This window comes from Adiantum capillus-veneris, chromosome 27 (assembly GCF_014529385.1).
Source record: "Adiantum capillus-veneris isolate H3 chromosome 27, ASM1452938v2, whole genome shotgun sequence".
Lineage (NCBI taxonomy): Eukaryota > Viridiplantae > Streptophyta > Polypodiopsida > Polypodiales > Pteridaceae > Adiantum > Adiantum capillus-veneris.
Genome location: NC_140957.1, coordinates 19,517,472 through 19,541,613, shown reverse-complemented (window position 1 = coordinate 19,541,613; position 24,142 = coordinate 19,517,472).

Here is a 24,142-nt window from a genome sequence, read left to right as displayed (position 1 = left end):
CAGTTTCCAAGTTGCAGATTGAACCTTTGATTTTTTTTGCTAAAGTACAATCTGTAAATTAGTTTGATTCCCATAGCTCGATTTGAAGTGATACACATAGACCAATCACGAGAATTAGCAAAAAATCTACTGTCTTTATAGAAAAAATAACTAACTTGATCAAAATTGTACAGGAATCAGGTTGCAAACAAGGAATCGGCAATTCGACAGAAGTTACAATCAAGTCAAGTGGAAATTGACTACGAGTCAATCCAAAGGTAAGTACTCTATCCAGGGCTTCACCAGTCTTTATGAACCTTAGGTCTAGTCGTATACTAGGGAATCAAGGCATATTCGAAGAAACCTCTAGTAGAGTATCCACTGAAGAAAGCATGAATCAAGGCCATTCCTTGCACACTATCCTTGAAGAAGTCTCAAAAAGTCCCTCAGACTCACCATCTGAAATGTCTTTTTACTCGACTCACTCCAAAACCGGAACGACAATGCGTTATAAGCATATACTTTCATTTTATAAAACTAATCGCCATGGATCCCAGGTTTACTTGTACCCTAACAAGGAATATGCTATTCGCATTGATGGCCATGATATCAAGTTCAAGGAAGAGATTAGGGAAAACAAACAAGGAAAAATGTACATGGACAGAAACAGAACTTAATATGTACAAGTCAAAAACCCTGATGTGGTAGACAAATGGGGGCTAGAAGTAAACACCATAATCCTAGATATGTCAGCAAAAGAAGGACCACCAACCTTAGAATTACGATCAAGTAGATTTGAAGCCTCTGAAACGGCTTAGTATGGATAATCCTAGGATCGGAGTCTATTGCTGGGAAGATAGAAATATAAAAGATCTTTTGTGGACCTTGCATGCCAAACCAAGACAACTAAGATAGTAACCAAGACAACTATTGCTGGGAAGATAGAAATATAAAAGATCTTTGGTGGACCTTGCATGCCAAACCAAGACAACTAACGACCCTGAAGATCATCTACATCTTCAAGGATAAGGGATCAGCAGATCTACCAACCTACCTGTTTAGGGATTTTTATAACAACAACTTTGTTATGATGACTCCCGAGGAGGTAGAACAAACCAAATACGAGGGGTATTCCATAAGGGATTGGATATTGGGCCAAGGACCAGAACCATTCCAAGAGAAAAAAACCATGAGAGATCTTCTGAGAGTAATGTGAAGAAACTAGAAACTGTTGGGGTATAAAGCCCAATGTGGTCGCCCAGGTAAGTGGGCGGGCCCCCAGGTATGTACATATATTCTTTTGTTAAAACCTAATAAGAACTCACTATGCTCTACACATTACAGTAGAGCAAGTTCACCATATCGTCGTGCTCTTCTTCTGGCACTCTCTCTCGCGTCGCACTTCCGCTCGTACTCCTTCAACTGGTATCAGAGCTCAAATCGAGGCTCGGGGCAGCACTGCAGGAGGCTAGAGTCACCATCTCAGATTGGAGTGAAATTTGACAGGCAAAGACACGGCCCCAAATCTCGTGGGAGTGCCCAAAGGGCTTGGCGTTGTCGAAATTTCATTCTGAGGTCATCTCGGTCACCGTTCGGCTTCGACAAAGTTCTGCGCAGGCCATTTTCGACTACGTGGTCTCAGCGGGTGCAGATCCGACTCTGCAAATTTGGGGTTCTTCGGCCTACGACTGCACGTGCTGAGGATATCGACACTCCCAGAGTGTTGATTTGTGGCTGTCTACACATCGAAGGGTGGCTCATAGTTCTTGGAGGCGTGTCACATACGACACGGGCGCATCTACACACAGACTGTAGGCGACATCCACTAGTTCATCAGGTAGCTTGTGTTTGCTGCTTGATATTCCAGATTTCATCTTGAAATTGCAGGTACTTCCACATGGGATGTATTGTTAGAGATGATGTATGTCTGTTGAGGGTTTGCTGGCTGTGAGTCACGCAGCAAACAACCGCCGCAGCGGTTACAGCATACATTGGGAAATTTGTGGATGTATGAATTTGTGGGAAGTCTATGTACTGTCAGATTTACTGTAGCCTTTGTTGAGGGTCGAGTGAGGTTTTATTGAGCTGGGGAATTCTCGAATGTTGAGATCCTTTCGGTGATACAGGTCTTGGAGCGATCCCTCGAGCACCCTTAGATAGGCAGCTAGGATGTATTGACTGTGAGTTAGACAGTTGGGATTGCATCTTTGCTTTACTGCCGTTGAGGCATTGTCGCAGTCTATGCTTACAGGACAGTCAGAGACAGTACAGGTGCAGGACAGGTTTACCCACAACTTATAGTGTCAGAGAGACAGTGTTTTTGACTTGTGTTTTGGTCTGTTTTTTGAGTACACCAGAGCCATTTTACAAAGGAGACTGCCAAAATTTATGCAGAATCTGAAGCTTTCTTGGTTCATTTGACAGGTTGATATTGGTTTAGAGGTCAGTTTACAGGGGAAACTCTGCCGATTTTTTTCTCAGGAAAGTAAACCACTGTGAAGCGTAGCTATGGCTGGATCACAGGACACTGCTCTTTACAATATCAAGAAGCTGGATGGAACCAATTTCCCATTGTGGAAGAAGCAGATTTGGCACATGTTGGTACAAAAGAAGCAGATAAAACCTATAAAGCTCAAGGGGATAAAACTAGAAGATATGGACGAAGATGAATGGAACGAAATGGATGAATTGCTGACTTTGGCAGAAAGCGTTTACTTCAATGTAGCAGACGAGATGTCGGCTTATCAAGCATGGTTAAAGCTGAGTGATCTTTATGAGAAGCAGAGTGCAGCTTCACAGGTATACTGGCTTAAGAAGCTTGTTGACTTGAAGATGAAAGAAGGGACACCTATGTCCAATCATCTGAATGAATTCAACACAATCTACAGTCAGTTGTTAGCTCAAGGTGTCAAGTTTGATGAACCTGTTAGAGCTATGTTCCTGTTGATCACATTGCCGGAAAGTTGGGACACTTTTCGCACAGCTTTGAGTAATTCTACACCTCCAGATGGTTTGAACATGGCAGGTGTAGAAGGAAGTCTGCTTATTGAAGAAACCAATAGAAAGACAATGGACAAAGGCATAGGAACAGCCTTAGTTGTCAGGGGAAGGACCAAAGAAAAGTACAAACGTGGAAAGAGGAATCAGTCTCGTAGCAAGTCTCGCAGTGCTAAAGGCAAGAGTGACATAGAATGCTACCATTGTGGCAAGAAGGGTCACATGAAAAGAGACTGCAGAGAATGGAAAGCAGAAAAAGGCAAAGAGAAAGCTGAAGACCATGGTGAGAAGAACAAGTCCTCAGTGAAGATTCAAGAAATAAATGTGACAAACACTGTTGCAGAGGATGAGAGTCTAGTGTCAGGAGACATCTACTTCTTGAAGAATACAATGGACTCAGCTCTTCTTACAGCATCTGATGGAAATGCACTGAGTGACTAGATTATAGACTCAGGGGCATCACTTCATGTGTCTCCAAACAAGGAGTGGTTTACCTCTTATGTGACCACTAAAGATCATGTTCGGCTAGGCAATGGGCAGACATGTGAGATCTTAGGTATTGGAGATGTTCAATTGAAGTTTCAGAATGGCTCTTCTTTCACGCTGAAGAATGTGAGACATGTTCCCGCAATTACAAAGAGCTTTATCAGCACAGGTTTACTTGATGATGCTGGCTACGTCACCACTTTTGGACAGAACATGTTAAAGATATCCAAGGGTTCTATGACAGTAGCACATGGAGTAAAGTCTCGAGGACTTTACATGATTTATGTATCAAATGTCTCTAAAAATGTAATCAATGTAACCGAGCAACCGAACGTTTCTTTGTGGAATAGCCGGTTAGGACATATGTCCAAGAAGGGAATGGAAATCTTGTCTCGTTCTGGTTATTTGCCTGGCTTTTCATTAATGATTTTGAATTCTGTGAACATTGTTTGTATGGTAAGCAAACACAGCAGCCACATAAGCATAGAAGCAGTAGAAGAGATACACAGTTGGCACTTGTTCATAGTGATTTGTGTGGACCTATGCCTAACCTATCTCTAGGGGGAGCTTCTTAATTTATGACATTTATAGATGATTACTCGAGGAAAGTATGGGTTTACTTTCTCAAGCACAAGGATGAAGCGTTTAGTGTTTTCAAAACGTTTGTGACACTTGTGGAGAATCAGAGTGGCAAGAAGCTTAAATCGTTACGCACTGACAATGGTGGAGAGTATGTTTCAAAGGCCTTTCAGGACTTTTGTGAGTCAAAAGGTATAAAACGTGAACTTACTGCTCCTTACAATCCTCCTCAAAATGGTGTTGCTGAGAGGATGAATAGGACCATACAAGAGAAGTTCAAAAGTATGTTGTGTAATGCACAGCTGCCAAATGGGTTTTGGGTTGAAGCTGTATCAACAGCTGTTCATCTTGTAAATAGATCTCCTAGCAAGGTTTTGTAGAAGGATTTAGTGCTAGAGATGGTATGGTCAGGCAAAATGCCCTCATACAAGCATCTCAGAGTCTTTGGCTGTGAGGCATATACTCACGTTCCAAAGGAATTTAGGAACAAACTTGAGCCGAAGAGTAGAAAGTGCATCTTTCTAGGCTATGGTAATTCTGGTGAGATGGGGTACAGACTTTGGGATCCCGAATCCAGAAAGGTTGTCCACAGCAATGATGTTCACTTTAATGAATCCAAATATCATTCTAAACCAGAGAGGGTTGAGGAGATTAGAAGAGTTGTCTTCCAAGAAGATGGACCTGCACGTGCAAGACAAAATGTCAGGGCTCAAGAGGAGCAAGGACAGGATAGAGTGGAACCACAGGTTGTGGCTGAGCCTGAGCCACCTATTGTGCGTAGATCTGGACGTGTCACGCGACCTCCTGATAGGTTTGTTCCATCTATGAACTATGTCATGTTGACTGATTGCAATGAGCCTTCATGTTACAAGGAAGCAGTGCAAATGAAGGACTCCGGGAATTGGCAATTGGCCATTCAGTCAGAGATGACAGCTCTGCATAAAAACAAGACATGGAAGCTAGTTAAATTACCACAGGGCAAAAAGGCTCTACCTTGTAAATGGGTTTACAGGTATAAGATCACGGCTCATGATAGTCAGCCAAAGTACAAAGCAAGGCTCCTGTGTCTGAGGAAGAACAGGCTGAAATGGATAAGATTCCATATGCGTCTGTAGTGGGTAGTTTGATGTATGCAATGATTGCTACTCGCCCAGACATTGCATTTGCAGTGGGAGTAGTAAGTCGATACATGTCAAACCCAGGCAAGAAACATTGGGAGGCAGTGAAAGGAATATTGAGATACCTGAAAGCTACAAAGAGTATGAGTATATGCTATGGGAGTCAGGAGCTAAGTGTAAAGGGTTTTACAGACTCAGATTATGCAGGTGACTTAGACAACCGAAGGTCTACGTCAGGGTATGTCTTTACATTGGCTGGTGGAGCAGTATCATGGCGTTCTAGATTACAAGATTGTGTTACTCAGTCTACTATAGAGGCTGAATATGTTGCATCATCAGAGGCATGCAAAGAATCAATTTGGCTTAATCGACTAGTAACAGATTTGGGAATCAAAGAAGAGATGCTTGTGTTATATTGTGATAGTCAAAGTGCTATACAATTGGCTCGCAATCCAGTTTATCTCTCAAACACAAAGCATGTGGATGTGAAGTATCATTTCATCAGGGAAATGCTCGAGGATAAGCAACTTCAGCTTGTCAAAGTTCACACCACAGAAAATCCTGCTGATCTACTTACAAAAGGACTTCCCTCAGAGAGCTTTGCGCATTTTTGCAAGCAGTTAGGTGTAGGGTAGTACATCACTTCTCTACATCTCTTGTATATTAGCTTGTATAGTAGCTTCTCTCACACTTAAAGTACCACATTGGACTTTAAGTGGGAGGTTGTTGGGGTATAAAGCCCAATGTGGTCGCCCAGGTAAGTGGGCGGGCCACCAGGTATGTACACATATTCTTTTGTTAAAACCTAATAAGAACTCACTATGCTCTACACATTACAGTAGAGCGAGTTCACCATATCGTCGTGCTCTTCTTCTCGCACTCTCTCTCGCATTGCACTTCCACTCGTACTCCTTCAGAAACCGCCTCATCACGTAGAAAACCGGGTGACATGAGTCACTATTTCCAACATATTGGTTTGAAGGACTAGAATAGGACCAACTGCCAGGAGACCGGGAGTTGAACCAAACAGACGTGTCAGACCAGCTGATTTTCAAAAATGGGTTAGAAAATACAGTGGATCAAGGGATCCATACGACCACTTAGCAAGCTTTAAGAAAGTGCTAAGATCAGAGCATATATTCAATTTCCATACTCAATTCGCGGGGTTAATGACATTAGAAGGAAAAGCATTGACATGGTTCCAAAACATTCCACCAAGGTCAATCATGGACTTGAACATATTAGCTCAAGGATTTGTAGCTGCTTGTTCGAAAACAGAGATCAAACACAATAGGGTAGCTCAAATCTACAACTTTAAACACAAACATGGTGAGTGTTTTTGGGATTGTGCAACTCGAATGAAACAATACATTGCTAGATGCCGAGAGCTAGAGATACCTACAGAAGAACGACTAGTATCTTTGTGTCTAGAGGGAGTGCTAAACAAAGAACTTCATGCTATACTTTATAGCAAGAAGTATACAACCTGAGAAGAGTGTGTGTCAGATGTTCTCGACTTAAGAGAAAATTGTGATATTTTCAATGCAGAAGATGTCCCTAAGAATAACCAAATCGAGAAAACAACATCAACCAAACCTGCACAAGTAGGAACGGCTGCTGCAGCACCGCTTTCAACCACAGAAGACATGCTCAAAAGGATGAACGATATGATGAACAACATGTAAAAAGCACCTATGAGGGGACCGAGACAAGAGGTGCCTCAACAGGGACAACCTATTAGGCCACAAAAATGGTGTACAATCGAGGATAAATGGACCAATCTCCCTTGTGCAATGTCATATAAAATATGCCGAATGCTGCTCACCTGTATTGAAGTTTTTCATGAGCTAGATCAAGGAGGAACCCCGTGGATGTCATTCCTTAAGGTTAATAAAGGGTTATGCTACGATCTCGGTAGTTAGCCTTCCGAAGAAATCCTCTATGGCTTCTACGCCCGGTGTATGTTCTTACCATCACATAATATGTTGGCATTCAAGGAAGCGTTCTACACGGGATTCTTCACTTTGCAAACAAAGATATTTGCGCCAGTGATCAGCAACCTCACATCCAGGTTTGTAGGCTACTCAGCGGTGGAGCTGAAGAACAGAGTAACCATGCAGTTTCTGCAAGTGCCAGATAAAGAAAGGAAAATTAGATACCAAAAGACACTGAATGCGCTTAAAGACCGCCTTACCAGCTACTAGCCCCAAGACTATTTCAACCCATAAAACTGTGTCAAGAGACAACACAGGCAAGGAGGGGGGGAATGTTAGCAGCAAGCTAACACGGATACCATTTTTGGGAGTTCTCATTGTGAAACAATTACTATTTTTTATAAATAAAAAATATTGTAACTCATATTTTCTCGGATAAACCTTGTTTCAATGAGTCGAGGCTACAAGCTTCCATATTGTATCAACATGTCATTACCTAGCTTTGGTGGAACTCCTAGATTATTAGTTTTGACCACCAAAAACCTTGGCTAAGGTATAAAAGCCAATTTTTTGTAAGTTTTTTATAATAGAAAGGTAGTGTGAGCTAACGGTGCTCACTCCTCTCCTTCTCACGGCTCCTACTCCCTCCCCAGTTTTCACATTGTAGTCGCTATTGTTGTATTGCAACCGTAGCTAAGAGCTCTACGCATTGACATAAACACTTCACGATGTTTTGCAGCTTTTGGCGTCGCTCACCCATGACCTAATTTCATCACAACTAGGAAGACAATAAACAAATAGACAAGGTCATCTATTTGTGAAGAAATTTCATTGCATGTCCACTCTAGTTTCTTGGCTACTCGTAGTGTTGGGATTAGGAATTCCATAGGCAATATAGCATTACATTTTCATATATAAATTTTGCAATAGTACTAGCATCAACTTTTTGTGTAGCTTTAGCTTCGACCCATTTAGTGAGATAATCCGTGGCCACAATGATATATTGGGAATGTGTCTTCTAGGTGGGGGGTGAGATTGGTCTCACAAAGTCTATTTGCCACTTAGCAAAAGCTCTTGCTCCTATCATTGGCCATAAGGGCATCTCATCTCGTTTTATTAGAACTATGGTGCATTGACAAGACTCACATCATCTTGTATATTTTTTCGCATCCATATGTAATGTTGGCCACCATATTCCAGAGGTGGGGATAATTTTTGTTGTCTTTTCCCTTGAGAAATGGCCTCTACTTATTCGTCCATGTGCTTGCTCCAGGATTGGAATGTACATGCTCTCCATTGTGCACAGCCTGAGCAAGTTATCCTTTCCTCTCTTATAAAGCTGATTTTCAATTAGAGTAAAATCATGAGCTTCTAATTCTATCACTCTCTACTGTGCTCTGGTGGTATTTTTAGAAAATGTTTGCTTCTCCAATAAGTCAACAATGTATTGACTCCATGACCAATTCTTATTGTCTTTGTAAAAAGTCCTCCTCCTCCACCTTAGTTCTTTTCCTAGGATTATCCTTGAGAGAGAGAGAGAGAGGCAGATAGGCTATGTGTATAAAAAGTTATATATAAGAATCGTTCAAAAATTTAGGCCTGTCTCTTGACAAGGTTATTAAGTTTATAGAGAGTGTTACATAGAAACTATTCAAAAATGTAACTCGCTTCAATTCAACCTCATTCAAAAAGATAAGCCTCTCTTGACAAGGTTATTAGGTTTATAGAGCGTATTACAACGGAACTATTTAAAAATGTAACTTGCTTCAACTCAACCTTTGATCATTTTGATCATTTTTCCCTTGGTAGTAGCTAACCTCGGCTAGTTTTTATTCAAAAATTACATTGAAATTTTTAAGATGCTAGGTTCCCATGCGCATGGAGCCCCTTGCAGCAAGACGGCATGCACGGGTTCACAGATAACCATGCTAGGAAAAATTGGAGTTTAAAGTGGATGGGTAAGTATGTGGGAAACATACAAACTTCTTATTGTGTGTTCAGGAGTTTCTAGTGAGGGGACAATAGAGAACAATGAGTGCTTGGGAGTGCCTATCGCCATGTATGCCAAATGATTTACTTTCACTAGAGCAAAACAATTTTATTCATCAGCTTCTTGTTCATGATATTTTTAGCTCACAATGAGTTGATAAACAAGAGCTCTTCAAAACCATGTCTTTCTTGGCAATGCTTATCTATCTTCTACTTATTATGGCAAGCCACTTTCAAGCTTTCCACGTGGATGAAAGTGGTGAAAGCGAGCTGTGGGGTTCTGATCCAAGAGTCGAGAGTGAGGCCAAAAGAGCGAGCACCACGTTGGGAGGCGAGGAGGCACTTGCAAGCTAAGAGATGAGCAAGTGCTTCTAGTAGCGACTTGAGGATAGGTACCCTTTGGTAGAATATTTCATCTCTAGAGGCACTTGCAAGCTATTTCTACACCGTGTAATGTAATACACCTTCTCAAGTTTTCACCCAACTCAACTACCTGCACTTTTCAAAAATTGGGTTTCTCTCTCTCTCTCTCTCTCTCTCTCTCTCCTTCGTTCTTGGCTATGTCTAATCAAATGCGTCCTTTATCTTAGTGCGTTGTCTACATCTCCACTATAGAAGAGTTATAACACTTTGATGGACAACAACCTACATGATTTCCCCAAGCTGCGACGATCATGCCTTCATGGGAGCATTTCACGATTTTTCCCTTTTATAATGATTGCAAGCATACCATGCAGATTTCTATGAGTCCTTCCATCACCTCCAATAACGCACCATAGCTTTGTGAAAGCGCACCTCCACTTACGGCTCATGATGCCTAATTGTCCTACGTAACTGCTCACTTGGTGCAAAAGGACATTGACTAGAGAGTAGAGCAAGGCTCATCATGGGGCCAGAATCTGCAACATGAAATCCAAATGGCACAAAGGTCTCTCTCTCTCTCTCTCTCTCTCTATCTCTCTCTCTCTCTCTCTCTCTCTCTCTTTGGGTATCCCTCGCAAGAGGCTTTCTTTCTCTCAAGTGCTCAGATCAGTATATGCTCTTTAGCTTCCTCACTCCACCAAGCCCGCAACCACCAATAAGTTGGTGAGGCTGGATGGTGCAACCTCTTTTTACTCTTTCCACCCCACTCTAATACTCTTTCCTATGCCATGTGGTAGGCCTAAAAAGGGTTTTGTCTTATAGAGTAGAATAGATGCTATACGCTGTACAATATGGGTCTCTAGTTTGCATGGACTGTTAATGTTGCCTGCCCCAAACACGTGTAACCGGAGTATACATGACGTCAATAATCCTTGCCCATGTTTCTTGCAATGAGTAAGATTGAGAGAGAGAGAGAGAGAGAGAGAGAGAGAGAGAGAGAGAGAGAGAGAGAGAGAGAGAGAGAGAGAGAGAGAGGTACTCTTATTGGCTTAGCTTAGTTGAAAAATATAGTTGTTGCCCATGAAGGCATGATTATCACAACTTGGGGAATCAAATAGGTGGTTTTCCATCAAAGTGTTCCGACTCTTCTATAGTGGAGATGTGAGTAACACACTACGATGAAGGAATTCATTTGATCAGACATAGCCATGAAAGAAGGAACAAAGAGAGAGAGAGAGAGTAACACACTACGATGAAGGAATTCATTTGATCAGACATAGCCAAGAAAGAAGGAACAAAGAGAGAGAGAGAGAGAGAGAGAGAGAGAGAGAGAGAGAGAGAGAGAGACCTTTGTGCCATTTGGATTTCATGTTGCAGATTCTGGCCCCATGATGAGCCTTGCTCTACTCTCTAGTCAATGTCCTTTTGCACCAAGTGAGCAGTTACGTAGGACAATTAGGCATCATGAGCCGTAAGTGGAGGTGCGCTTTCACAAAGCTATGGTGCGTTATTGGAGGTGATGGAAGGACTCATAGAAATCTGCATGGTATGCTTGCAATCATTATAAAAGGGAAAAATCGTGAAATGCTCCTATTACCGCGGAACAACAAGTTGAAAAGGAGAGAGAAAAAATTGCATTAGCGATAATAGAAGCGGCAATGGTTTATGAGGAATATGCAAGGTAATAGTAGCGGATATATACCCGTGACCTGCATAAAACAATTTAAACATAAATTTCATTTGGAAAAATGTTTAAAAAATAAATGTACCTTACCTTGACAATTTAATGTGCAAAAAACCAATAATGTTAAAAAATTATAAGTAAGATGAAAATTTTAGTTCAGTTGTATTTACATATGCTCATAGAGTTTTTCTTATGCCACATTGGGATTTTAAGAGAGGACTACAAATAATTTTCTATCTGTTCAAGTTCTTCTCTTCTTGGTCATCGTCCATAAAACTTGTGGTAAACCTAATAAAGGTAATGGTGTTGGCTAGTACTACTCAAAATTAACAACATAACAAAGAGCTGTTTGAAGAGGACAAAATCAAGAAAATCTTCACAATTTTATACGTGCAACAAATTTTAATCCCTACAGATGAGGTTATGAATTTTTATAATGTCAATTGATGAAATGAATCACAGAAAGACCATGTAGTCTCATCATCATACAAGCTGAAAAAAGTGGTCACAACCCAAGTGTACAGTAGGGGTCACAACCCAAGTGTACAGTAGGGGTGTTGAATAGCAGGAATACTTGGGCATTTGGTTGAACAGAATTTTGACAACTTAGCATAATTCAAATGATTTACCAATCTTTACTGATATGAATGATGAGGTTGCTAAACTTAGAAACAAAATAACCAAAGGCCCTACAAAATAGTGGAAACAACATACTCCAAGCCATATAACCAACAAATTTGCATACGTGGCAAATCACGTAGCACATAATCGGCAATGTACACAAATAGAGAGAGATAGATAACACGATAGAATGAGAAAAAGATTGTGCCGGCACACCTCCTTGAGCATAGTGCTATGCCGGCACGGCAAGAGAAAAGAAAGTGTGCATGTCATGGGGATATGTATACAGATAGACACATACATGCACTTGTGGTAAGAGCAAGTGAGACCAGGCGGTAGGCGGGTGGCACATGCTAGTGGTTTCAATTTTGACTAATACAATTTATCTTGAAGTGTAGGAATCGAAGCATTTGAAGAAGAAGAAGAAAAGGAGGATTTTAACGTCTTATGAAACTATCCCAAGAGACCTCAAAGATCTATCCAACAAGAGTTGAACTCAAAACCTGTTACTCAAGAGGGAAATGGCATAACCAATGTACCACACTTGATTGAATTCAACCTTTAAAGTCACTTATCATTAGAAATTGTTGTGAGCTTCGATAATCTTGCCATGCCCTTTGTTAATGATTGTGTTATTGGTCATGTATTGATCGAGAATGCGCCCTGTAACGACCTATTGACATGAGCTTGTGTGGTTGGCTGCAGTGTTCTACAATGAGCCCCATATCGACCCATTGATAAGAGCAAGTGAAATCCGCCATAGGCGGGTCGTGCAAGCTTTTGTATAGTATGGATTAAGTAAGGCATGCCACCTACCTACTTGTCCATCGGCTTACAACTACAATTCTTCCTACCATGCGTAGCAGTGAGTCCATGCACACAGTCTTGCTACAAGGGACCCCATGCCTGTGAGAACCTAGCATCTTAAAAAAAATTAGGTGGTTTTTGAATATAATTTAGCCGAGGTTCGCTACTATTAAGGAAAAATTGTTCAAAATGAAAATGGACTCAAAGGTTGAGTTGAGGCTTGTTACATTTCTGAATGATTCCTATATAATACTCTTTATACATGTTGCTTCTCTCTCTCTCTCTCTCTCTCTCTCTCTCCCCCCCCCCCCCCCCCCCCCCCCCCCCCCCCCCCCCCCCCCCAAAAAAAAAAAAACACCAAACACACCATGGACAAGGATAATCGCAAGAAAAGAATTAAAGAATCATTCATCAGAACTAAGCTAGAGGAAAAGGACTTTCTATGAAGACAAGAAAAATTGTCCATGAAGATAGCCATCAGAATACTCCAAGATCCTCTAATTTTTGAGGAGGTTTTTTGCTTTGATAAAGCTTTGTGGAACCAAGTTTTGAACAAGACAAATGGAGAAACCATAGGAACAGAAGCAAAAAAAATAGAGGTCCTATGGATGAAATCTTTACAACCAAGAGTTTTTCTTGAAGTCTAATCTTGAGGGGAACCCAAATCCTCCACAAACCACAGAGAGATCCTCTTTGTATATATATAGGTAAGATTTGTAGACGGAAGTGAGGATGGATATAAATGGGAAATCGCTTAATCAATTCAAGAAAAATCTCGTGGTGGTGTGTTGGCTCAACATAAATCAACAACAAATTACTAACTGATGAGATGGAATAGACAATGCAGAGTTTCTTAGTATACAACACTCACACGGTTAGTGAGCTAATCATGGCAACATGAATGGTTAACTCTATGAGGTGAGCTTCTCGGCCTATGGAGGAGATAAGCCGCAATGAAGGGCAATCTCCATATCCACTTCTCTTCACCTCTAATCAACCCAAACACACACACTATGATTGCAAGACGCACACAACACTAATCCTATCATGCTACACACTAATCGCAAGCACACACACATAGATCTATCAAGCACCACACTCTAATCAAGCCTACATGCACACACAAGAAAACGAGGGAAATCACACAAGATTAGACAGGGATTAACCACTAACTAGTTAATAGCTAGCTAATCTAAGCATCATAGGCAACCATAAGAAGCAAGAGAGAGGCATAGTGAAACAGAATGAATCATTAATTAGTGTTAATCAAATCTCATGAGCAAGGAGAAGCTCAAGGAATCCATAGACACACACCGCAAGAGCTATCACCAAAGAGTGCTCTCAACAAATGAGCTTGAGAACCCTAATTTCTTTTACACACTGCCTTATATACCTAGGGTAGAAATATGCAATGTCCGGGCACCCAAGGCCTTTAAGGCTCCACCACTTACTGAATCTGCTACCTAGGCACAGTCACATGTTCTTTACAACTTGGAACTCCCATTGAGCCCGTAACACATTAGAAATATTACAATGGCTTGAAATAAATTGGGAATTTACAATGCGTGACCATTTTGGGAAAACGTGGAAAATGTGTAACTCCAATCTTTACTGCTTCTTTGGATTAATCCTCAATGTGCATTCGTACATCTTTGGTCTTTATTAGCGGCTTTTGTTAACTGACATTGACGTAGTTAATAGGTAGCCTCATGCGAGGGATATTGAGAGAGAGAGAGAGAGAGAGAGAGAGAGAGAGAGAGAGAGAGAGAGAGAGAGAGAGAGAGAGAGAGAGAGAGTCCCCTTTGTGCCATTTGGCTTTCATGTTGCAGAGTGTAGCCTCGCCCCATGATGATCCTTGCTCTACTCCGTGGTCAATGTCCTTTTGCACCAGGTGAGCAGTTACGTAAAACAATAAGGCATCATGAGCCATAAGTGGAGCTCCACTTTCACAAATCAATGGTGCTCTATTGCAGGTGATGAAAGGAGTCACAAAAAGCTGAATGGTATTCTTACAGTCAATAAAAGAGGAAAAATTGTGAACTGGTCCTATTACCATGGAACAACAAATGAAAAAGGAGAGATAAATAATTATAGTGGTGGTAATCCTAGTGGCAATAGACGTGGCAATGGTTTATGAGGATATATATACGTGCTACCTACAAAAAACAATTGAAACAGAAGTTGCATTTTGGAAAAAGGCTAAAAAAGAAATAAACAAGAGTTTGAATGTACCTTACCTTGACAATTTAAATTGCAAAAGACAGATAATTAAAAAAATTACAAATAAGATGAAAATTTTAGTAGAATTGTATATACATATTCCCAAAGAGTTTTTCTTATGCCACATTGGGACTTTAAGAGAGGACTACAAATAATTTTTTATCTATTCAAGTTCTTCTCCACCTCGTCATCATCCATAGGTTCATACATTTGATCACCCTAACTCTACATTACCAAAAACCAAATTAAAAAAATTAAAAACTCATTAAAATCAATAGAATATGGTTTGTTCAAACTTACTACCTAGAGAGATTTGATTGCTGACTCAAATTGCTTGTGAGAGATGTGATGCTTCTTCAACAACCATCTGCATTGATTTATGTGTCCCGCTCTCAATACTTGACCATCTCATTGGTTGGGCAACTCACAGTGATATTTTCCTATGTTAGCAATAACAAAATCAATTTATCAACTAAAACCTTTTTTGAACAATTATGCTCCAATTTAGAAAAACTTACAGGTTTGTCCTTCCAAGCTGCTTTGCCTCTCGAACCATAGTGTGTGGGAGTTTGTCTGGCACGAGCTTCGTGTTGTTGTCTATAGGATGAATCCATTGCAGCTTGTTTTCCCTTTTCTTGCATGCCCCACTTCCACGCCGTATGTGTGATGGTTCCTTCGTGATAGCTCCTGTCTAGATTTGCAACGTGGTTGGTCGCTGCACATCGTACACTTGATTGCTAGTTTTTCAAAAATATTTTAATGTAGCCCTCCAGCCAATATGCTAAAAAACACTCATTAGAATTAAGCATGACAAGCTTTCTCGATGTAACGTGCATGACTGGGCTACTGGTCTTTGAAATTTATGAAACAATTTTTATGCGTCAAGTGTATAGAAATTTGAAGATGGCATCAAAATGCCCTATCTTGTGTTGTACCAAAGTTTACTTTTCCGCCATACTTTACTCTATAATAGCACCCCGGCGTGTTTGGCACTAGTGTGTCAGTATCCTCATCCTCTGCATTTGGGTCGGCATACCCCCCCCCACCCAGTACCAAAGCAAGCAAAGCCACAGGATCCACCCCTGCTCCGTATATCTTGGCGCTCACTGCTAAAAGAATTGCGCCAACGATTTTTGGGTGAATCATGAGTGGAAGGGAGTGGCATAGTGCTGCAAACAGAAGCGTGAAAGGCCCTACAAAATAGTAGAAACAACATATTGCAAGCCATAAAACCAAAAAATTTGCATACCTGGAAAATCCCGTAGCACATAATCGACGATGTACGTGAATAGAGAGAGACAGGAAATGAGATAGAGGGAGAGAAAGAGCGTGTAGGTACAACTCCTAGAGGGGAATGCTACGTTGTCATGGTGAGAGACAAAGGAGGAGAGGAGAGAAGAAGAATACACAAGCACTGGATGCAATCTCCCCCCATGCAAGAGTGATCAGTTCTCTCTTGCACATATTTACTAATAGATTTCTTGAATGCTAAAAAATGAGAACAAACTGGCCGGTTGGTCATAAATGACCAAAGCTCATAAAGAGCACTTGAATAATAAAATATACATTAAATGCGATAGAGGGAGAGAAAGAGCGTGTAGGTACAACTCCTAGAGCGGAATGCTACGTTGTCATGGTGAGAGAGAAAGGAGGAGAGGAGAGAAGAAGAATACACAAGCACTGGGTGCAATCTCCCCCCATGCAAGAGTGATCATTTCTCTCTTGCACATATTTACTAATAGATTTCTTGAATGCTAAAAAATGAGAACAAACTGGCCGTTTGGTCATAAATGACCAAAGCTCATAAAGAGCACTTGAATAATAAATATACATTAAATGCGATATCCTTTCACATAGTCCACTAGCTGCTAATTCTTTTTCCACATGTCAGCTGCAATAAATAGTAAAATATCAATTCCATTACATACCTCTCCGTTGAAAAGAAACTACCCTCAATTGCAAAGATAAGAACCTACAAACTATACTGGTAAAAAATAGTGATTAGTATTTTGTGTTAGGAACATCTCATAATAAAAGAATAAAATTATTAAACTAAAAAACGTTGTTTATGCTTGTTGTCATCCATATACTACCTATTCTAGTCACATACCACTAGAATAAGAAGTATATGGCATACCCTGATGAATCAAGTTATCATTGGTCACACTCATCATTCAATAAATCAATTCTCATCAATCTCAAGTTTGATTCCATAATACTACCACGAGAGGAAATCATCATATGAGAACCCAAATCCAATTCCGATTCCAAATATAATCCAAATCCAAAATATCTTTCATTTTGTATATGCGGGTAACAAAATCATTCTAAGGATAGTGGTGGCCAACCACTACAGCATCATTTTGTGATTGGCGTTGCCCGAATCGGGGAATCTACACCAATAAGATGTGATGCCTAAATTGGTAAATTTGTGTGCATGTGACCAATGGACCAAACAAGACATAAAAGAGAAAAATATTTACTATCTACTTGACACCACTTTGGAGTATAGAAAAGTACTTACAAACTGATGTACATGAATCCAAAATACCTTAGGTGATGTCAGTAGCTACAAAGATTAATGAAAAATCATTTCCACAAAAATGTCATTCAATGTAAGTAGGAGTCAACATGTGACAAGTACTTGATTTCATAGCATATAAGATAATACAGACAAACGAAATATGAAAACGAGTAGTGATGTATTGGATGTACATACATGGAGGACATAGACTATTTGAAAATACATGTACTCGTGCGTGCATATAAAGAGAGTTGTGTTGTCTCTTTGAATGGTAGAAAAATTTGGGAGTTTGGCACAATCTTGTATCAAGAGAGCTAGTATATTCACGACTAAGTAGTAAGATATAGGTTAGTTTTTTGATTGATAAGAAGCAAGGAAGGTATAATAGATGTTAGTAGAACATGGCTAATATATGATCACTCAAGCTTTAATTTTGAAATGATTTTGAAAAATAAAACAAGGAGATGACTTATCTGATTGCATCACATTATGGTTTGAATCGATTTTTGGGAATTTTATACAATAAACAAGTTAGAAATTAAAATTGAAAAAATGAAGAGCATTATCAAAATCATTTGGCGAAGTGCAATCAAGATGGAGATTGGAATTGCCTTAAACTTGTTGTAAACGTAATAAAGGTAATGATGTTGAATAGTACTACTCTAATTTACAACTAATATAGCAATGAGCTCTTTGAAGAGGACAAAATCAAGAAAAACTTCACAATTTTATAAGTGCAATAGAGCCTAGATGATATAAACGTCCGCCAATCAACTGAAAGTTCTTAGCTAGTTGAACTGTGCGTAGTTTAAGGTCTTGGTTAGTCTTGGTTAGTCTTGTTGAATTCTCCACCGTATGATAGTAGGCTTATTATGTCTTGGGACCACTTAGGTACCATTTCTAAATTAAAGAGATATGCATCTAGGAGATCATCATCCAATCCCTCTGGAGATTCTCCATTTGGCAATCTAGAAAGACGATATGCTCAAAGATGCATCTTCCACTACGGTAAAGTCAAACTCAAGAAATATGATGAAGCATCTTACAACACGTCCTCTATATGGTTTATCTTGACAAGGTATAAGAGGACATGATGATCTATGAAATACACAAACCTATTTGCGAGGAGATAATGCCAAAATTTGTTGACAGCATAAATCATTCCAAGCCCCTCTCTTTTGGTGGTGATGTATTTCTTTTCACCACTGTTAAGTTGTTGGCTCGCATAGCAGACTGGGAGATCCATAGTTCCATCTCGTGGTTGAGCCAAAACACATCCGATAGCAAATACAAATGCATCAATATGAACATGAAAGATTTTTTTCCAATCAGGTTCTTTTAACACTAGAGTGGATACAAGAGCATCTTTTAATTTCTTAAATTATTCCTCACACTGATTCGTCTATTCAAAGAACACTATAAATCTATACAGAGGTTGGTCAACAATTGCATACTTATGTATGAACCTCCTGTGATAACTAGTGTCCCATAAGACACTACACTTTCTTTGCATTGATTGGTTTAGGCATTCAATAATCACTTTTATCTTATCCAAATTCGTGGATATGTCATTTTTTGAGACAATATGTCCCAAGATTCGGCCTTGTCTGACCATAAAAAACATATGTTTTTTGGATTAAAACATTCTATATACCCTACACTTCTCAAATACTTTTTTGAGGTGTTTTGTATATTCCTCTCTCAGGACATAGTGTACTCATAGGTCATCCATATAGATTTTCGGTAATATCCTCAAGTATTCTTTAAGAGAATATGCCATCAATATTTGGAATGTTGTAGGTGCATTTTTCAAAGAAAATGGCATGACTCAATATGCAAATATGTCCCATTCTGTGGAAGATTTCATTCTATATTGGTTCTCAGGTGCAAGTGCAAGTTGATTGTAGCCAAAGAATCCATCCAAGAAGGAATACACATGCTTGGCCGCCACTCGTTCAAGGACATGATCCGTGGTTGGTATTGGATAACTATCCTTTGTCGTGGTAGCATTAACCTTTTTGAGATTGACACACAATCAAAGTGTACCATTATTTTTGGGTACCACAATGATTGGAGAAACCTAGTCGGTGTATTCTATCTCATAGATGAACTCTGCTTCCTTTAGCTTATCAATTTCTTCCTTGATACGCTTAGGAAAGGTGTCATTGTATGCGTATGGCCTTTGTATGTTAGGATTTGCATCATGTTTTAGGGATAATTTACTGGAATATTGTAGGACCCACTCCATTTAAATCCCTTTAGGACCATGCAAACACATCCTTATATTCTCAAAGAAGTCTTACAAGCTCATCTTTCTCTTCTTTCCTCAGATTGTTCACTATATAGACTAGTTGCTGTTCCTCCCCAGGTCCTACTAGGTCTACATTCTTCCATCTTTTGATCCATCGTATGACTCCTTCTCCTGCCATTTTCATTTGGGCTATGTCAATACTATCTTTTGGTCTTGAATAGTGAATTTCTTGTAGTGAGAGGGTACACTCATATGGGCTTCCCTTTTGTCTTTTTCATCTCCTCCGCTTTTTGATTCAGTTATCCATAATTCCCTTAGAGTTTTCTTGAGCTCTTGGTACTTCTTTTTGCTCTCAACTTTGGTCCATTTTGGTTCTCCTATTTTGTTCTATCCTGTTTCAGTTTTTTCTTTTTCAGTTTCCATTTTCAATTTTTGAGTTTGTTTTCTCACGTCTCTAGCTCTTTCTCGTGCCCGAGAGTCTCCATCATGAGAGAATTGGACTTAGATTTTTTTTTAATGGAGACTTTGGCTTTTACCAGAGATAAAACATATACTTTGTTTGTAACATTTAATGGCCTAAAATCTTATGTGTAGCGGAAATTAGCATGAACATAGTGGGCATTTCATTAGAATAGATTCCTAATGAGAATTACAAGAGTGCTTGGGTGGAGAGAGAGCAACAAAAAGCATAACACCTAGTTAGATAGCATCGACAATACTTTCAAAAGAGAGAGAAATTAAGCTATTGACAACAGTTGAGGACCGGATTTGCATGGAGCCGGTCCCCACTCCAAAAGGCTTTGTATTATGGTTTCTCCCATCAAGAGAGACATTGTACAATACAATTCTTTGTGTTCCTTCAAGACTAGCTAGTGCAATGAAGATGGAAGCTTCATACACCAAGCAAAACACTTAATCAAACACAACTTGAATTATCCCCGTTCTCAGACCCAAGACCTCACACACCTTCGAAGATGGTGAGAGCTAGCAGGGTATGAGAGTAGATTGAGAGGAAAAAGGAGTATCTTACGAGAAAGATGTACATCTCCTCACATAATCACTCATATTAGCATAGCTTAGCTTAGTAATTAGATTGGTAGAGGAGATGAGCATGCATTGAAGCTTGGCTCTTGGTTGGATTTGCATCCACATGCCAAGAGAGTGTTGATGTAGGCTTCTATCTCACAAGCTTGGAGTAGGTGATGAGCTCTCCATTAAAGCTTGGGAGGAGATAGAGTATTCTTCCTTCACACATGGTCAAGTGTGAGTGTGTGTGTGTCAATGCCAAGCAAAAATCAGCCCCCTCTCTCTCTTGGGCGAGCCCTAGCTGCTAATTAGGTCTGGCTTTTGCCTCATTGGACCTCCCCAGGTCAAGCCAATAGGAATTAAACAGCATAAGTGATAGCCTTCAGACATGTGTCCCCCTTTCCCCTTTTGTGAGAGCTTTAGATAATTAAATAATTAAACAAAACTCTCATTGGACCCCTTTGTCTCTTGGCCAATAGGAATCAGGCAAGCCATGAGGCTTCTGAATGCTCATTGGACCCTTTGGGAGACTGCCCAATAGTCTTCTAGGAGACTTATTTCTCATTGGTTTCTTTTATTAAATGTTTTTAACTTAATTAAACTACATTTACTCTAGCTTAATTCTCACTGGTCCACTTCAAGGGTCTTCCAATAGGAACTGGGCACACCTTGTGGGCATCTGGCCTAGGGAGCTGACATGTGTCCCTCATTCCCTTTGTGTAAAGGGAGCCTGTGTGTGTGTGTGTGTGGCTTTCTCTCTCATCCCCTAGCTTTGGGGCTCGCCCCCTCCCATGTAGGGATGTGCAAAGAATTTTAGGGCTCACACAAAGCATCCAATTTTCCCTAGGGTTGACCTTTGGACTCAACCTTTGAATTTTGGAACCTTAGCATTTTGGAAGTCTTAATGGGCTGAACCTTAGGGTCTTTTTGGCCCATTGTTTCACATGGCTCTTTTGCAGATGGCCCCCCCTTTGGATCCCTATTTTCCCTCCTTTGGATCCCTACTGTGGACGGTCTGCTAGCTTAACCAATATTCTAGCTTTTTCTCCCTTGGCACTTCCCCACATTAAATGATCAGTTTAATATGAGAAAATCATTTAGGAGAATTAGATATTGATTATTATGACATTACCTCTCTCTTGAAATCATAGTCGTCCTCGACTATGGTGTAGAGAAGATAAAGCATATGCATGAGTCCTTTTCTTTAGCGGGTAGAGGATCCCTATGTTACCCTACGACATCATTCCATAATGGATGACTAGTCCATTTGGTGCTTGAGAGCCTGAGGCTGCCGCAAGCATGTCTGCACATTAGTCCTATCAGTCTTCCATAGTAGAGTGACAAGCTCTACTTGGTGTTCGGGAGACGTCGTCTCCGCAAACTTGATCTAAGCATGCATACTACTTCATTTTTGTGCACAAATAAAGAAAAAGAGAGTCTTATAAGACAAAAATTTTGTTCATTTTGTACATTTTGTACATTTGCTTACTCTTGGGAAGCATTGTAAGCATTGACAAGGCTTAGGTTATCCTTTAATTGTATGCCTTGCATCCATCTAGCATCTTCAAAAGGATAATTCTTAAACTTAATAAGATATCGTCGGATAGTCTTACCGCCTCTTAATACCTTGTCTTCATGTCGGAGAATGGACTCGGGCTGCAGCACCTCCTCGTGGTCCTCGATCTCCGGTGGGTCTTCAATAGTTGGTTCTTGAGGTGGCTCTCCTTTGTAAGGCTTTAATAGGCTCACATGAAAAGCATTGTGTATGAGCCAATGATTGGGCAACTTAAGTTGATAGGCCATCTCATTGATTGGCCTAAGAATCTGGAAGGGACCATAATACCTTTTTGCTAGTTTAGCATAGTACTTTTGGTGGCCCGTAGGATTCTTGCCCGTCGTGTGCCTTAATCGAGCCTTGGGAAACTTTAACAAGACCCAATCGTTTTCTTTAAAGGCTTGGGCTCTTCTGTGCTTGTCAGCAGCAGCCTTTTGCCTTTGCTGTGAGATAGAGATAGCATCCTTAATCTTTTGGAAAGATTCTTGTAGGTCTCGGCTATACTCATCTGCAGCGAAGATCTTCCCATGTACCTTAAGTAGCAAGGGACTTTTTGATCTTCCCTCAATTACCTCGAAAGGTGCTTTTCTTGTGGAAGTATGTACAGTGTTATTGTAAGCATACTCTACTAAGGGTAAGTACTTCTCCCATTGGGATCTTTGATCTACTTCCGTTACATAGGCTTTTAGTAGATCAAGAATGGTTAGGTTAGCTATTTCACTTTGGCCATCAGTTTGTGGATGATAGGCTGAAGAGAAGTTTAGCCTTGTTCCTAAATTCTCAAAGAGACCCTTCCAGAAATTACTGGTCATTCTAGGATCTCTATCCGACACTATGGACATTGGCAAGCCATGGTACTTGAAAATTTGTGAAATGAAGAGGGTTGCCATTTGATGGGCTTTGATAGTCTTTTTGACAGGTATAAAATGAGCTTGTTTACTGAACCTGTCTACTATCGTCCATATTCCCGTATTCCCATGGATAGACTTAGGCAATCCAAAGATAAAATCCATGGATATGCTCTCCCACGGTGATTAGGGATTGGCAAGGGTTGAAGCAATCCAAGTTGCTTCCCTCTATCAAATTTTGTCTTTTGACATACCACACATTTGGAAACATACTCGTGTATGTTCACTTTCATGGTAGGCCAATAGAAATATGTTTCAATTCCCTTTAGGGTAGACTGAATGCCTCTATGCCCCGCATATGGGGGAGCATGAGATTCATACATTACTTTCTCACGTAGTGAGTTAGTAACGCATAGTCTATTGCCATAGAGAAGATAACCATCTTGTAAAGTAAATGGTTCTTCTTTCTTCCCTAATGCAAGGGCTGAAATCACATCTCTAAAATCGGGATCAATAGCATACTCATCTATCATTGAAGATAGATCATTGTGAGTTGCTATGGAAACCGCATTCACTCTCGGTCGTCTTGAGAGTACATCGGCTACTTGATTATGCTTGCCAGCAATGTGAGCAATATGAAAATGAAATTGCGAAAGGAAATTTGCCCACCTCATTTGTTTGTCGGAAAGCTTGGTCTGCGTCATGAAGTACTTAAGACTTTGGTGATCCGGTCGCAGAATGAAAGGAGTCCCTAATAAATAGTGCTTCCATGAGTCTAAGGCATGTAGAACTGCAAGGAGTTCTTTTTCGTATATGCCTAGAGCTTGCTCAACAGGGTCGAGCCTTCGACTCTCATAGCCTATGGCGTGCCCTTCTTGGAGCAGAACAGCCCCAAGGCAATCACCACAAGCATCACATTGGACCTCAAATGGTTTTGAGAGATTCGGTAGTGTAAGCACAGGTTGAGAGATAAGCTTTTCTTTAAGCTTTTCGAAAGCATTGTTCTCCTTAGCAGACCACGTATACCTAACATTTTTCTTTGTTGGGTCATGTAATGGTCCTACAATTCGTGAGAACTTTTCTATGAAGCGTCTATAGTATGCACACATACCTATAAAGCTTCTTAGTTCATGAAGATTCCTTGGTTTAGGCCATCCTTTT